Source organism: Erithacus rubecula (assembly GCF_903797595.1).
Source record: "Erithacus rubecula genome assembly, chromosome: 28".
Classification (NCBI taxonomy): Eukaryota; Metazoa; Chordata; class Aves; order Passeriformes; family Muscicapidae; genus Erithacus; species Erithacus rubecula.
Window position 1 is genome coordinate 5128905 of NC_136680.1, and position 17113 is coordinate 5146017.

Consider the following 17113-nt stretch of genomic DNA (forward strand, 5'->3'; position numbering starts at 1 on the left):
CTAATTTTGATTGATAATGTTAACCAGATATAAATCGCCTTTTTTCCTTTAAGTTGAGCCCTCAGATTTTTTTTAGAAAATGGCTTAGGAACTTTGAATGTTTCAAGAGTTTGTGTGCTTTGGGATTTTTTTTTCCTTCTACTGTTACTTGGTATTTTCATAGTGTCGCTATCAACTGTATTGCAGTAAAGTTTTTTGGGTTTTTTTTTCCAAATGTACTTCCTGAAATATGCATCAATAATAATACCCATTTTTCAGAAAGTCCCTTTCTTTAGCACTAACCTGGACACTTGCACACTTTCATCCCTGACACCAGTCTCCTCTTTTTAACAGAATATGTGTATGTTCATTTTTCCTATCTCTTCTAAGATTAAGAGAATGGTTTGGGGGTGAGATGGGGAAAAAAGTGTGGAAGTGCAAAAGCTGAGTACCCACTCACAGCTGTGTTTTCCAGGGTGGGCAACACGTTTCAGTTGTGGTTTTGGCATCTGTTTAAATACTGGCGTTCTTGGATCCCTCCTAAGATAGGGATTTAATATTGAATCACGGTTGATATGGTGACTCATCTCTTAATATTTAGCAATTAGCTTTTCATTAGAGACCTTAACAGGTCTTTGCTACCCAAAGCAATTTTACAATAAACTCCTGTTTTGAGCAGGTAGAATGGATTTGTTATCTGAAGACAAAATAATTTAGTGTTTGACAAAGGGATGGTATAGGGATGTGTCAGGCTTACCTGGCTGGGAAAACAGAATCATGGCAATCCCTGGAGCTGCATTCCTGGGCATTCAGATTGGGAACCTGTTCAGAGTGCACTGCAGCTCCTGCCTTGCTTGCTCTCTCAGGTTTTCCCTTTGTGGAAACTGAAGCAGAGGAAGAAGCTGCTGCAGGTACAAAGTCAGGAACTTGGAAGAGCCCTGGGCTCAGTATCCAAGCTCTAGTTCAAAGACACTTGCAACATCTCTGACTGTCTGAACAGGATAAGAATAAATTTTTGCTATGTCAGACACAGACAGTAGAGACAGGCTCTGTTTAACTCTGGAGTGATTCTTCCACCAGCTAAATGAAGGAATTGCTTCCAGGAGATAATAAAGACAAAGGAAAACCTTTGTGTACCCTTCAATGCAGAGCACCTTCCCATTCGTTGACTGGTTTCCTGTACGTTTGGGTGTAACAAATTTTCTGATTCTGGGATTTCATAATGACTCTGACATTTTCACAAATCTGGAGATACAGGATTTCCACTGCTATTTCTTAACTGCTTTGGTTTCTCTGCAGCTGCTGCCATTCTCATTTTACACTCTCCCCATTCTCATTTTACACTCTTTTATTTGTATGTCTTGAATAGGATTATTTCTGTCTTTCCTGTAGTCACCTAAGTCCCTCTCTGCCTTGTGTTCTTCACCTTGCTCAAACAGCCAGACAATGTTTCATTGATTGTTTCAGTTATTGTCATTCATTTCATGAAGGAGAAAGGATTGAACATATATCACATAACATTTTCCTATCAGTCCAAATTCAATCTGGCCTCAGCATAAATGCTCAAAAATTGCTAGTAATGACTGGAATAAGCACTTATACCTCACCACAGAGTTTTGCTCCTGAATTTCATATTTTATTGAATAAAATTGTTTCCAGCAGTGTCGGGAGAGAAAGCACTAAAGCAAGAAGGGAGAATTAATAGAATATGATGAGTTGTGGATGAAACCTTCCTCATGCACTCTGAGAAAGTTTGCTGAGATGTAAAAAAGAGCACAGGGGAACATGGCACGTAGTTGTGTGGTTAAAGCAAACAGCAGACTGTCTGTAGAACAAGGGTTTTTTTTCAAGACAAGACATCACACTGCAATGTGTAGAGGGTGTATTTTTTCTGAATCCAGCATCTAGTGTTTGACAGGAGTTTTAAAAAGTAATATTCTTTTGCTACAGCATTTACCGCCTTACTGAGGCAAAATTCAAGCTGTATCATGCTTGGGGAAGTGTCAACCAAGTGTAGACAGAGAGAATTCTGGTTGGTGCTTGGAATTGTTCTCTCTTTTGTGGGAATAAGGTGAGTAATTTCTAAGTGTGGCCTTTGAACTCTTGTACTGGAACCAGACCCTCGTGTGATCGTAAATAGGGATTCAATTCGAAAAACACTTCACATTTCCCCCCATCTTTACAGAAAAGGGGTAAAAGAAGATGCTGAGGGGTCAGTGCTCAGGGCTCCCCGACTTACCACAATTCCACTTTGCCAGTTTTCTACAGAGTGATTTGCACATAATAGCATGTTGGAGGTTAAGGTTTTTACTCTTGGTTTTCTTTTCTCTTAGGGAATTTTGCCCCATTTTTGTTGCAGAGGAACAGTAATGACCAGGTTTAAGAGAGGCAAAAGAAGTTGCCAAGCTCAGGGGAGGGGAGGGCATCTGTCTGCATCTGGCGGTTTCACTTGGAGGGGCAGAGGTACTGAGAGAATTCAGCTGGGAAAAGATGGGCTGGGGCAGCTGCTTCAGAGGAGGAGGGACGTAGCTGCTGCTTGGGGGAGAGAATTTGCTGCCATTGCGGGAGCCTGGCTGGGCTCCTGGTCCTGCTTCTTCTGTTGTGGTGGGGTGAACCTCTGCTCATGACAGCAGAAACTGAACTGGGACCTTCCTAACACCCTACCTCACCAGAGAAAGGACCCTCACCATCTACTCAGGTGCCTCAGGGGAAACCCCAGGACCCCTGAGCCCTCTCCCCCTCTGAGAGATCCTCTCCCCACGGTGCTCGGGAGCCAGGCTGCCCCTGCCCAGCCCTGCCCTTCTCTGCTGCTGCGGGTTTTTCACTGCACCGTGACCCAGCACCCTGCGGGCCGAGACAGCCCTGGGCTCCCGCTACAGCCGAGGAGTTCTTCTGACATTTCCTTTGCTACCCCGGGACATTGCACACCCTGCCTTTCCAGCTGCCTACTGAGAGATTCGTGCTGCAGCTCCTCTTGCTGTCCTCTGCTGCGGGGCCAGGACCGGCTGCCTGCTGAGGCTGCAAAGGAGGCCGCTCTCGCTCCCTCCGCTCGCAGCACAGCGCCCCCTGCAGCCGCGGGGGAATCACCGCACCCGCCCCGCCCGGCCGGGAGCCGCCAGCGCCCCTGCGGCTGTGCCCGGAACTGCAGCCAAGGGGAGAGTGCCTGCAGCCCAGAGAAGAGACTGCCTGGGGCTGTGCTTCTGCTGACACTGACTGGGGCTGTGCTTCTGGCTGACACTGCCTGGGGCTGTGCTTCTGCTGACCCTGCCTGGGGCTGTGCTTCTGCTGACACTGCCTGGGGCTGTGCTTCTGCCTGTGACTGGGGCTGTGCTTCTGCTGACACTGCCTGGGGCTGTGCTTCTGCTGACACTGCCTGGGGCTGTGCTTCTGCCTGACACTGCCTGGGGCTGTGCTTCTGCCTGTGACTGGGGCTGTGCTTCTGCCTGTGACTGGGGCTGTGCTTCTGCTGACACTGCCTGGGGCTGTGCTTCTGCTGACACTGCCTGGGGCTGTGCTTCTGCCTGTGACTGGGGCTGTGCTTCTGCCTGACACTGCCTGGGGCTGTGCTTCTGCTGACACTGACTGGGGCTGTGCTTCTGCCTGTGACTGGGGCTGTGCTTCTGCCTGTGACTGGGGCTGTGCTTCTGCCTGACACTGACTGGGGCTGTGCTTCTGCCTGTGACTGACTGGGGCTGTGCTTCTGCTGACACTGGCCGGGGCTCTGCTTCTGCTGACACTGACTGGGCCTCTGGCTCTGGATGTCACTGGGTTTGTGATTCTGGTTGTCACTGTGTCTTGAGTTACAATACAAGAATTAACCAAAAGTATATATTCTTTCACTATCTCATGAAACCAGGTAGGGCAGTGATCTCCAAGGAGTATATCTTCTCCAATGAGCCATCTGTTAAAACCAAGTGAGACAGTTCTTTATCTCCAGAGAAGACATCTTCTGTTAAATGTGCCATTGAGTCCCACTACATGACTAATAAAATTGCATCATCCTATTGTTAGATGCCCCACCCAGAAGGAGGTGCCAAACATTTCTACCCAGATATCATCTAAAATGTAAAACAGCATTTGCAGCCTTTTTCACTAGATTCCCAGAAGAAAACCAAACCCTTCTACATCATAACTAGACCTTTGAGGAAAACTACACCCTCTACAAGACCACTGCTTCAACAGAACCACATCTATCACTCCAAGAAGAGTACAACCACTATTGAATCATACTGCTACCAACACGCTGACAGATGAGGCATCAGGTTGTATTCTGACTCTGACAGTGTTTTTTAAAAAACTGTTACTCCCATTCCCATATCTTTGCCCAAAAGCCCCTTAATTTCAAAATTATAATAATTCAGAGGGAGAGGGTTTACATCTGCCAGTTCAAGGAAGGTTCCTGCCTTCCTTAACAGACACCTGTCTTTCAAACCAAGACATACTGGGTCTGTGGCTCTGCTGTCACTGGTGTGTGGTTCTGTCTGTCACTGGGTTTGTGATTCTGTTTGTTGTTACTGCTGCCATTGTTGTTTGTTTTCCTTGTTACACACACAGAGATATATATACACTAGTAAAGAACTGTTATTCTTTTTCCCATATCTTACCCCCAAAGTTATAATATAATAATTTGTAAGTGGATCACATTCTCCATCCCAAGAGAGGTTCTCACCTTCCTTGTCAGCCACCTGTCTTTTGAACTAAGACATAGCACATGCTAAAAAGAGCCCTGTCTGTAACACAGGAGCCAGAGAGGCTTCCTGCAGTATAGCTCAGTCTTCCCCATGTGCAGGAGCAGGTGTATGGTGGGATAAATCAGCCTTCAGGGTAGCATCACCTACCATGTCTCACCCCCACTGGCTCCTCAGGACGCAGGAATTCTTCCAAACTAATAGGAAAGCATACATTCTTGGCAGTTGAATATACCATGAAAGCACCACTGAAAGCAGATGAGCTGGCCAGGTAGGAAAAATGCCAGCACTTCCTTCCAGTCAGACTGTGGCAGCCTTTGGAGCCAGAACCGTGGGCGTGCCTGTGCAGAGCCACTGCTGTTGAAAAGACAGGGATTATTCACGTCAGTTTAGTGAAATATTGGTCCAATAATCTCTAACACTGTGAGTTTTGCTTTCACATACAGAGCTGGATTTTATTCTTAGACTTTCAGGAATCCAACTGCCAGCAAGCTATGGAGTTCAGGTTCCCTCATTTAATGTGCAAGCCCGTCATCATTTTGCCATTTGGCAATTTGGAGAGCACAATGAAGGAGGGCAGGGACTGGCTCTGATTGCAGTTCATCTGGGTTCAAAAAGCTTGCATTATCAGCCAAGAGCAATCCCAGCTCTGCTCCAGGAATCACTTAAATCATTGCTATGGCAGTGGAGCTGTGGGAGGGGAGCATGCAATGCTCACACCCCTGCATTGTTATTACATAAAGGCTGGCACTCATCTGCATGCTAATAAAAACAAACACAGGTTTTTTTCCAAAACAACCATTTGGTGCTGAATTTTCAAATTCACAGCCAGCTGCAGCTGGCTAGGTGCCCACCACCATAGAGTTATTTACATATCTTCTTGCAGCAGCTGCAGTAACCTGTTCTGCTCCTCATGTCTAGCCAGGCTGGCTCAGCCTTTGTCATGGTCTCACTGGAGAGAAATATTTCACTCTTAGCCTATTAAACATTCAGCTCCCAGTGGAGTTTTTAGTGTAGACAGGTCAAAATAGAAACCTTTGGCTCCACTTCGAAAGAGAATTATCTACTTACCCCATCATGCTCTGTAATATGCTACACTTGTTTGGGAGGGCTGATTGAGCCTGCGTTCTGTCAATGGTAATGTTTACAGAGTAAGACATATGTGAGAAGGAAGAAGACAGGCCTAGGGAGATAATGAGGGATGTGCATGGGATCAGTCTCGCTTGGACATATTATGTGATTAATCAAGATGAGAGAAATGCTTTCTGCAACTGCAAAGCGTGCTCCATCCAAGATTTCAAAGTATTATACAAAGGATAATTCATTAAGCTTTATAATGATCTTGCAACAAAACTAAGATGACCATGAAGACTATTCAGTTCATGTCTGTGTGTTTGGAGTTTCATGGAGTAGCTCTTTGCACCTGGCTTTCAGGTCACAGAATAACAGAATCACAGATTAGTTTGGGTTTGTATTGGAAGGGACCTTAAAGCTCATCTTGTTCCAACTGTCTGCCATGGGCAGGAACACCTTCTGCTTTCCACAGGCTGCTCCAAGCTCCGTCCAACCTGGCCTTGGACACTTCTAGGGATCCAGGGGCAGCACAGCTGTTCTGGACAACCTGTCCAGAGAGGCCATGGCCTCACCATCCTCACAGAGAAGAATTCCTTCTAACTCTGCTCTCTGGCAGTGGGAAGCCATCCCCCTTGTCTATGCCCTTGTCCAAAGTCCCTCTCCATCTCTCTTGGAGCTCTTTTAGGGGCTGTCAGTACATCTCTCTCATTGGAAAACGTTTTTCCAGTCCACAGCTGGGGACAACAGCAAAGTGCTGGAATACTGCCTCAGTTAACACTTGTGTTGGAGTTGCATGTCCCTAAAGAACAGTCCTGGCTAACCAGGAGCCTAGAGCAGAAAACTATTTGCTGTCTTGAGTTTGGTACAGTCAGGAGAGACCCTGCAGCCTGTGATCTGTACTGAATTTTGAAGGTCAGTAGCATCATATCAATTCTTTCTTTACCACCATAAGGATGCATATGGGTGGGCAAGTGCAAGAATCATGGGCAGCCATGAAAGAGATTTCCTTGGATGGAGTAAATTGACAGGACCAACAGCAAATGAGGAAAAGCTTTTGTTTGATGGTGATATTTGCAGCTTCCTCTGCACTGCTGTACTCCAGTTCTGGGTATGAGAATAGCATAGATTTGTAGGTTTTAATTTGTTTTACACTGTCTGGAGAAATCTTGAATGTACAAATAAATCATCTTCAGCATGGCCCTATGTAGTATAGTGTGACAGGCTGACATGCAGAAATCTACCCTGGATCAGAGCCATTGCTCAGGGACTGGGTGGATGCTCTCTCTCAGTGGGCAATCTGCCCAAGTGCAGGAATTTAAGGCTGGGCCTGCTCTGACTGAACCTCTGAGCTTCTTCAAGTGCAAAAAGGTGTAATACCATGGGATCCAGAAAAACAGCTGCTGTATTCAAAACGTTGAACTTCCCAAACAGTAGAGAAGTAACAAGTGGCACAGATTCACTGACAGTCCTCCCTATGTGCCAAGAAGACCAGGCCAGTTCTCCTTTAATATACCAGGAAATATTGCCCCAGTTTTACAGGCAGGGTGTCCATCTCTGTCTCTCCCAGCAGAGTGGACAGATCTGTGATACTCCCATCATAAATGATTCAGAGCATCATCCATCTCTGGGGATTTACTCACACCATTAACAGAGATGATCCTCAGCCCAGTGCAGGTGTGTGCAACCCCCATGGCACACGTGGCCACACCCTTAAGGCCTGTTGAGTTCTGGCTCCAATTTGGCAGTTATCTTGGAGAACAGTCTACCTGAAAACCTGTCTGACATATGAGTCTCATACTCAGCTTTAACATAGAATTAATCTGGTGTTTGCTGGGTAATAAGGAAGCAGTTGATAAACCATAATGCAGCTGTTGCTTGGGTTTGCATTTTTATAACACATTTGCAGTGGGAAGCCAGTGAGTGCTAGGAAACTGCAGACACTTAAACAGCCTCAGAAGGGAGAAAGGCAGAGAGATCAGTTTGAGGCTACATGATCAGTGAGTACATTGACAGTTTATACTTCATTTGACAATTTAACTTTAAAAGCAAAAAAGAGTTAAGTCACTGATGTATGGTGGGCATTGTGTAGATGAGCCTCCATTTGCAGGAGTCATAGTGCCAATGGCTAGAAGTGTGCATTCTCTCTTCTGTGCCAATACAGGGCTGGTCTGACCAGGTCTAGAGGAGCAGAAGCTCAGATGTGCTCAAGCCTGTCAAGTTAGCGTGTTGCAGAACATAAATCACTATTTGCCCTCTCTACCCCTGCTATGCAAATATGTTTGGATGGTACATTACTGGCTGTTCTGGTTCAGTGGCCATCCCACCCAGTGGCAGGGTCTGGAGGATTGGCCTGAGGCCAGTGGGGAGGATACCTTCACCTCACTGGGAGCTGTTCCAGTGTAGTGCCTGGCCAGCTTCCATTGTAGTGCCTAGAGGTGCTCAGCTAGCCTCAGGATATATTTGGCTCCATAACTACAACTCCCAGAAGGAGAAAATTCTGTGTGAAGAATCCATAATTCTGTGGGCTGTCCATGGGCACTACAACTACTGAACCCTTTACTTTTGCTCTGTTGTTACATAAATCTCTTGAATTTTGTTTACTTTTTCATCTAGTTTTCTCCTTCTCACCCTGCACATTTCTCCTTGGGTGTCAATTACAGGCAGAACTCTGGCCATGCCAACCGATTCATGACCAATTTTCCTGTTTGTTCTTGTCAAAAATATCTTCTCATGTAAAAGAAATTGCAACATTTGCTTTCTACAGGACTTCACTGTTGGGATATATACAAGGAAGAACCAACGCCTCCCTGGAAGATGGATACTCCCACTACTCTTATCTTCCCAGGAAACAGTCTTGGCAGGTTGTCCCTGCAATCCTTGGCCCGTTGGTGAGTCTAAATGAACTCTAGGAAGGACTTCCCCTTTGCAGTTCCCCCATCTTCCTCAACCTCTGCATCATCCTTGCTGCTTTTCTGACTCCCTCTGACTTGAGTGCCTCAGTAGCGAGTGGCTGCTTCCTGCCCTGCAGAAGGTCACAGGTGTGCCCCAGACTCTGCAGATGCTCCCAGTCTGCAAGGATAAAGCATGGGCAGGTAATCCATCCATGCAAACAAGAAGTAAGAATTGTTAGAGTTCTAAGCTTTTGTTAACCATATTGTGTCATGAGACCAGTTGTGAAAAACTGCTTTGTAGCTGCCTGGTGGCACATGGTACAAGCAAATAGCACAGCTGAGAGCCAGCTCACACACAGCTGCTCCACTGGAGAATGAAAAGGAGCTCTTCTTGCCTCCACCATGGCCACTCAAAGCCCTCTTGGGGTGGGTAAAAGAGGTACCATGGCTCAGCAGGACTCAGTCTGGGCAGGCAGTGTTCAAACAGCTTCTCTTACAAGAAGAATCTGGGGCTGCTCAGGTAAATGAGCCCAGGTCACCTTGAGGTTGCAGGAAAGTTTGTGCCAGAATGGTGAAGGATCCTTCACACAGGCACTCTGCCTCTGCAGATACACCTCCTTCCTCTGCAGCACCTATGTGGGTACACCTGCACAGGACATAGCAGTTTGCAGCAATTGTCCCATTCACTGGCTGTGACTGCTGCTTGTCCATGCCACAGACTGAGCACCTCAACACACCTTCCCCTCCAACCTCCCCTTCACAATCAGGCTCCCCACAGGTTCCTGCTGGCAACCCCTTCTCCTGTGCCCTGTTCCTCCACAGCCAAGAGCTGCATGCTGGGCCTGGAGCTGTGCTCCTGATATTGTGGTTTGACACTGGCCAAACACCAGGAACCCACAAGAGTAATTTGCTTACTCTCTCCTGCTACAGTTGGGCAAAGGAGAGGGAAAAAATTAATGAAGGGCTCATGAGTTAAGGACTAGGAGAAAAGCACTCTAAGGGCAAAACAGGTTGAAATTTAAAGGTATAAAGTGAATTTATTATTAACAGAGTCAAAGGATGATAATGAGAACACCTTTTTTCCTCCCCAGCCCCTCCCTCCTTCCCACTGACAACACAGGGAGACACGGCATGAGGGTTTCGGATAGTTCATCACTCAAGGTCTTTTTCTGTTCATTCAGGGAGAGGAGTCTTTTTTCTGCTATGCCATGAGGTCCCTCCCATGGGCAAACAGTCATCCCAAAACTGTTGTGGCATGAATCACTCATCCACGGGGAGCAGTGTTTTAAGGATAGGTTGCTGTAATTTGGAAGCAATGGCCCTCTATCTCTGTTTGGGTCTCCCACTAGATCACAGCTTTTCCTGGCATCCACCCACTCCAATGTGAGCACTTTTCCCACGGGCTGCAAGTGGATCTCTTCATCCCCCATGGACTTCATGCATTACAAGGGGACAGTTTGTTTCACCATAGTTCTTACTACAGTTTGCAGAGCAATCTTGGCTATGACACTTGAAGACCTCCTCCTCCTCTTTCTTTACCACTGACCTTGGTGCTGCTGAGTTATTTTCCCTCATGTCCTCACTTCCTCCTCTTCTCTGACTAGAAGAACAACTGCTGCTTGTAAATACCATTGTGTAAGATGTTGCATAGTGATTTGTGTCCTTATAAAAATACACCATGGGATCAATATAAACAAGAATACAGAACTCAAAGTAAAGAATGGACATGAAACACAAGAAAATATATTGATTTCATTGTATTTGTTTAAATCACCTTGCTGTGATTTGTTGGCCTTTTGTTTTTATGTATTTTTTATTATTTTGCCACTATAATCATTAATTGTGTCCATTTTTTTATGTATAAGAAAACCACGGGCTTGTTTGGCCATGAGCAGGCTTGTCCCTGCTGTTACCTGCTTGCTGGGAGTGCAACCAGCCCTGGTAGGGGCTTGTAGCCACTGCTGCTTGGGCCCTTGCCAGCATGTTGGGGTTTGCTCAGACTGGTTCCCCAGCACAGTGGGCATGTCACAGCCCAAGGAAACTGCCCAGAAAAGGGACAGTGACTGGGGCAGGACGGACGGTGGGTGGAGCACAGACTCCCCACGTCCCAGCGCTGCTTGCCTGTTCCTTATCAATAACTGATCAATTGCCTTATTGATTGACCTACCTGATTGTGGTAATATATAACAATTGTCACCAAGTTCCACTAATTCAAAGATTCCTGCAGGATCCTGCACTGCCAAGTTGATCTTGTCAAGGTTCCACGTCAGGGCATCTCTCGCCGTGTTTCCGCCGGCAGCCATGCGGCCCTGCTGCCATAGCGCTGTTCAATGCCTCTCCTGGTGCAGGGCTCTGGGAAGGGGCTGCTGCTGCTGCTGCTGCTGCTGCTGCTGCTGCTGCTGCTGCTGCTGCTGCTGCTGCCCCTGCCCTTTTTGCCCACAGCATGGCTGGCTAGGAGTGACCAGGTGGGCAAGGCTCTCCATTGATCACACTGAGGTGGCTGAGGCTACAGCAGCGCATCGCTAACATCACACCAGGAATGGCCCAGTGGCACTGCTTCACCATCCCTGCAAAAAAACTGTGTGTGCACTATTTTGATTTTCTTCTTGAATGTGCTGTCACAGAGGCATTACCAACATCCCTAATTGGGCCAGGAGCATGTCCATCTTCAGAGATTGGCTCTGTCAGACATGGTGGAAGCTTCTAGCAACTTCTCATGCTGGAACCCTTGTGCCCACCCCCCAAAAAAAAACCAGGCTGCGCCAAACCAACGTACTTGGTCAGGGAGAGGCATGGGGGGCCAAGAACACACCAAGCTAGAAATGAGAGCCAGCTTCAAACCTCTGTGTCACGGTGTGACTTGGCTTTGCCAATTTTAATACATTTAGTTTCCTTTAGAGATAGGATTCAGAAGCAGAGACAAGGCAGGCTTAAAAGGGTATAAAAAGAAATTTATTAATAACACAAAAAGAATTCAGAATAAAGTTTTTAGATTATTCCCTCCTCCCCTTCCTTCATTCCACATTTCTTAACAACAACATACAGGAAACACTTCAGTCAGTTATCTATTTAAATAATATTTCAGTTCACTCTAGAGAGAAAAGTCCCTTTTTTGGTTTAGGCTTAGGGGGTGTCTTCACAATCTACATTGCAATCTACATCCGCCTGGGAAAATATTGCAGATTATGACTCTCCTCTCATCTCCACAGTCCTTCCAGAGCTGTGTTATGGGTTATGTTACACACTTGGGGTACCACTTTTAAAGGCAAGCTGCTGAAAGACAAAAATTCTCTTAATCTCTTTTTCTATTAAATGTCTCTGTCCATATTTCCAGTCCCAAAACAGAGAGCCCCATTTCCTCAAAGCAGAAAGGGCTCTTTTCAAGCACTTAAACCTCCCCAAGTATATTTCACAGTTTAAAAGAATTTTAGTGTAGTCACAGTCCCCTTATAGCCCCACAAAAAAGGTTTTCAGCTACTCATTAGTTGCATCTTTTCAATCTCTTCCCATCAGGAACTTTATCTACAGTCCGCTGACTTCTGTAGTCTCCATGCTTTATTTCTTCTCATTCAGGGGAGCTCAGGAGATCGAGAATCTTAAAAGAGTTAAAATTGCATCCAGAACATGAAGAAGCCACGTGGTCAGCTGGAGGCCTCTTCTCTCAGAACGGGGTGGGGGGGAAAGGAGAGCCTTTGGTGGCTTCCAGATCCCCCCACTCAGCCACACCACATGGAGAGGGGAGCCGAGCCGAGCAGAGGCGGGAGCTGCGCAGGGCCAGGAGCCACCAGGTCAGGGCCAAGCCCAAGCCATGGCCGGGCCAGGGGCTACCAGGGCCAGGGTAGGGGCCAGGGCCGGGGTGGGGGCCAGGGCCGGGCCAGGGGCTACCAGGGCCAGGGCTGGGGCCAGGGCTGGGGTGGGGGCCAGGGCCAGGCCAGGGGCTACCAGGGCCAGGGTGGGGCCAGTGCCAAGGCAGGGGCTACCAGGGCCAGGGCAGGGGCCAGTGCCAGGGCCAAGCCTGAGCCCAGGGCTGGGGTTCAGGGCCATGCACCCAAGGCCAGTGGCCTGGGCCCGGCCAGAGCCACCTTACCTCCAGAGAGGCTGGAAGCCAAAAGAGGACAGCCCACCCCCCACCAATGTGATTTATGGAAAGGAAACAACTCTCTCATTGGCCACCTGGGATCAGCCCTCCAGTTGGTCCCCGCATCCCACAGGGGAAGCTCCCAGAGGGGGGACAGCCCCACTGTTCCCCCAGATGGCTCAGCCCCCCCACCCTTCCATGTGGAACCAGCACAGTCTCTCTGAAATCCGCAGTCCTCACAGGCTACACTGAGATGCCAGTTTGTGCTTCTGCCTCTCTCTGGAAGCTCTTTATGGCTGGACAGCTCAGGACCCCACCAGCACAGAGCGACAATTGGGAAGAGTCTATCCAGCAGCCTGGTGCTGCCCAAAGGGCAGTGCCCCCCGGCTTCTCCACCCACACACCATCCAGCCTGCACCCCCTTGACAGCAGTGACTTTCAGCTGCCCCACCAAGGGACTGAGGCATGACCTCATTGCCACAGAAGCCATTCTTAGCTACGTGGCATCCAGCCATTGCAAAGCATTGGCCACCTTATAAAAAGCGGCTGGAATACAAATGGAACTTGTTAGTTAAAGTGACTACTTGAAGTAGTAGAAGTTGAAATTATTACTTCCAAGGGAAATCTGTGGGTCTGTAAATGCCTGTCTCATCTGATAAGGGTGAAACCTTTAAATCCCCAGCAAGACCAGCAAGGAGGAAAGATAGGCTTCACATGGTCCCACTGCACCATGCAGTGGCCCAGGGAGCAAGAGTGTAGAATTCCCTGTACACTGGCTGTGGGGGGAACCCTTTTTTTGGATCCCTCAGAGAAGGCAGGACATTGGCTTCTCAATGACAAAAAAAAAAAACAAAAACAAACAAACAAAAAAAAAAGTACTTTATCCAAGGATATACTTTTCATTAGGATGTGATGAGCAACTTGGAAGACAAGAGCTAAGGCATCTATAGTTGAACAAGTGGATGCAAAATTCCATTGCATGGCAGCAGAGGTAAGGCTGTTAGCTCAGGCTGTAATATCATTGTTCTAAGGGCCAGTGCAGCCCCAGAAGGGTTAAATATTTTCCTTCAAAAGCCAAGAGCAGCCTGCCCAAATGGCAGCTGCAGATGTGTCCTCTGCTCAGGCAGAGCAAGCAGTTGGACTGGCCAGGTGGTCAGAAACTATAATTAAGCAGAGGCTCCAAGGCACAGTCAAGGGTTGTTTTTCCTAGAGCAGCTGGATTTGGGAACAGCTGCTGCCTGTGACACCATGGGTGACAGCTTTAGCAGTGTGCATGTGCTGTAAAAAAACAGAACATCAGAAATACAGGCAAGCTTCCCTGTTGATGGGTGTTATATGTGGTGACCAGGGAGCTGCTGCAGAAGCAGCTGCCTTTCTCCTCCTCAGAGGAAGGCAGTTGCATGGCTCCTCTGTGTGTCCATGCAGATGTGCTGCTCCAGAAGGGAGACAATGGCTTGAATAGAGCTGCTGGTGTCCTTGTGTGTGGGGTGATGTAGGAGAAGGATTTAGCCTGCTGTTTCTTGCTGTTTCTTCTGGTTTAGGTGGTAGAGGCTGTTGGTTTCTGATCTGGCTGTGAAGTCTTGCAAGTTATCAAATACTTCTAGGGGAGACTGTCTGGACTGCAGTTTACTTACTAACAGCAGCATTTTCTTTAAAGTCAGGTTCAAACTCTTTCACCTGGAAGACCCAAGAACCACTGTGAAAACTGTCCTGTGATGTGATGTGCAGCACAGTGTTTTGTTTAAAAATGTACTTGAACCTAACTAATAAACCACATCAAATACAACAGTTTGAGTCTCTGACTGCCTCAAAGCAGGGCTTAAAAACTCGGAGAGAGCCAGTGAGGAACACAGTAGCTGTGCAGCACAAGGCAGTCAGTGGTTGTCCTGGCTGAGCCGAGATCGCTGCAGGAGGTTCCCGTGCTACAGCCATCACCATGTGGGAGAGAGACAGCATCCAAAGGCAGCAGGAGCATTCCAGTGGAAGAGTGTGGAGACCAACAGGCATTCCCAAATAGGGAAAATGACAGGCCTCTCTCAGCTGCCTTCTTTTAATAGTAGAAGCAAGCCCCTGTTCTATTCTCTGGGTCAACCCTGTGCCCCTCTCCCTGTCCCTCAGTTTCTGGTCACTCCCACCCTGTTTCCCTGCTGGCCCTTTGCCCTTAACCCACCCTTGTGCCAATCCCATGTCCCCTGGTAATTGGTCCCTGATGCTCTCCCTGCCCTGCTCATCCCATGTATTTAACCTAGACCCTTAAAAAGTACCTGGTCTTTGTTCCCTGAACCATGAATGAAGCAGCTCGTGGCTGAAATAAAAATCTCTATTAAACCCCTGCAAAGGCCCTTCCTGCTCCTTTATTTGCTTTCACCCCAAACAACACCAGATGCAACAGGAGAGGGCTGTTTTTATTAAAAGAGGTAGCAGTGAAGACTCCGTGGTGACCTTTACTTCCCCACCAAGGTGTCAGTTTTGGAGACAGGTACACGACTACACACACCGAATTCATGTGACAACAGCCAAAGTTTATTAATGGATGCCCCCTTTTATAGGGGATTCAAATTTCCCATGCTTACACACCTGATTGGTTGGGATCTTATCACCACCCAACTCACTGACCAATTAGATATCTGCATTCATGATTGAATGGGATTGGCTGGGGTCCCCGTTTGAGTTTGAATCCATCCTATCATTACCTTACCTGGGGATTTGTTTACTTCAATTCTCTAATGACCTAGGCTGGTCAAGTTTAGGTCTGTTATGGTCATTTTTATCTGTGTAGCTTCCAGACCAGCTGTAGCTATCATACCAAGGAGTTTAAGCAAAGAAGCCTCAGTTTGGCTCTGACTGCTCCCTGGTTCTGTTACACTCCCTCTTCACCTCTGTCATCTTACCAACAGAGGCTGAACATACCCTTGTCCAGCTCTCTCCTGCCCAAAAGAGCACAGTGGAGCATTGGTGGCAACTACCACCAAGTGCCCAAACAGGGCCAACACTGCCTGCCCACAAGAGAGGCCTTGCTCATCATCATCACAAGTTTTGTGTCTCACAGCTACTTCTTAGCTGGTAAAGAGAGATGTTATCATTTCTCTTGTCCCCACATCCTCTTTTCAGAGCTATGTTCTGTTGTGCATGGGAGTAATTCCATCTCTGACTGAGAGTGCCTCAGTTGCAGAAATGCTGTGTATGATGAACCCTATGCAGAGATTTCTGCTGGATGCTGTTGTGAGCAATTATTTCTTGGATGACAGAGAGGCTTCACCACTTGGGGAAACATCAAATGCATGGTCATATGAAGCACAGGGCAGAACCACACAGCTCTGAGCCTTGCAGAAGTGAGTAGGGCTTTCAGGTGTTTGAGGTCCAGAGGCCTGAAGTGAGACAGAGAGGATGCACTGGGAAAGGGGCACTTCCAGAAATGTTTTGGTTTGAAAGACAAGAAAAGAACAGACATTGAGAGCAGCACCCTTTCAACTCAAAGGGAAAGCCTCTGGCAATCTATGGGAATGGTGCTGAAGTTTTTTTCACATTGGTTGCTATGCATACTTTGTTAATTAACAGAAGACAGTAGCCTCTGAATTTAAGGTAGCTTGGATTTAGGCGTGAGGCTGAGCCTGTCCCCTCCTGCCTTCCCCATGACCAGCCTTTACCAGCGTTTGCCAGCCTTCTTGGGGCTGCTGGCTTACAGGGCAACCCATGCTGCCTCCTGGAAGACATCTAGCAGAAAACTAAGTCTAGATCTTGCAAATACAAATACCTGCATCTTGCAAGGCCTTGCCCAAGAAGGGGTAAGACAAGAAGGCAGAGCACTGCTGAGCAGTATCAGGCTATTGTCTTGCCTGTCCTCCTCCCTTCTGGGGAGATGATGCAGTTAATGCTTGGAATTGATGGGTAAAGGCCGTCCCCCACCGTGCCAGCTATGGGAGCATATCCTGTGAGAGCGTCTTTCATCCGATGCTACACAGCAATTTGTTGGTGGTACAGGCTTCACAGTGACCCTCTGGGAATTCTGGCTCCCCTAGCAGGAGGGAAGGACAGCTCTGCCTTTCCATAGCTGCAGGTGATGGATGTTGTAAGGTGTGTGTGGCTTTTTAGCTATGGTGGCATGAAGGCGGCTGGCTGAAAGATGAATGCAGTTAAATGGACAGGTGGAAATCAGTTTGTATCTGGTGGGTTTGCCTGCTTTAAGAATCCATACCTCTGCAGTGAGCAGGATGAGCTTCAGGTTCAGAAAAGAGTGAGGTCCCATACACCACCATTCACCTGTGCATCCTGTGCCTCTGACAGGCAGGCCATAGGTTGTGCTGATTCCATAGCTGATAAAGAGGTCTAAAATAAATTTAATCTGTCCTGAGACAGAGAAAGGATCTGTCTTGGTTTGAGAGACAGGTGTCTGCCAAGGCAGG

At 47.6% G+C, this 17113-nt stretch overlaps 1 long non-coding RNA gene across 1 annotated transcript; it reads left to right on the top strand.

Moving 5' to 3' along the window:
• Positions 1 to 13579: 13579 nt before the first annotated feature.
• Positions 13580 to 14496, top strand: LOC306813314. Its single transcript, XR_013776968.1, has 2 exons — positions 13580 to 13701; positions 14372 to 14496. It is a non-coding gene; the product is annotated as an uncharacterized lncRNA (long non-coding RNA).
• Positions 14497 to 17113: the final 2617 nt, after the last annotated feature.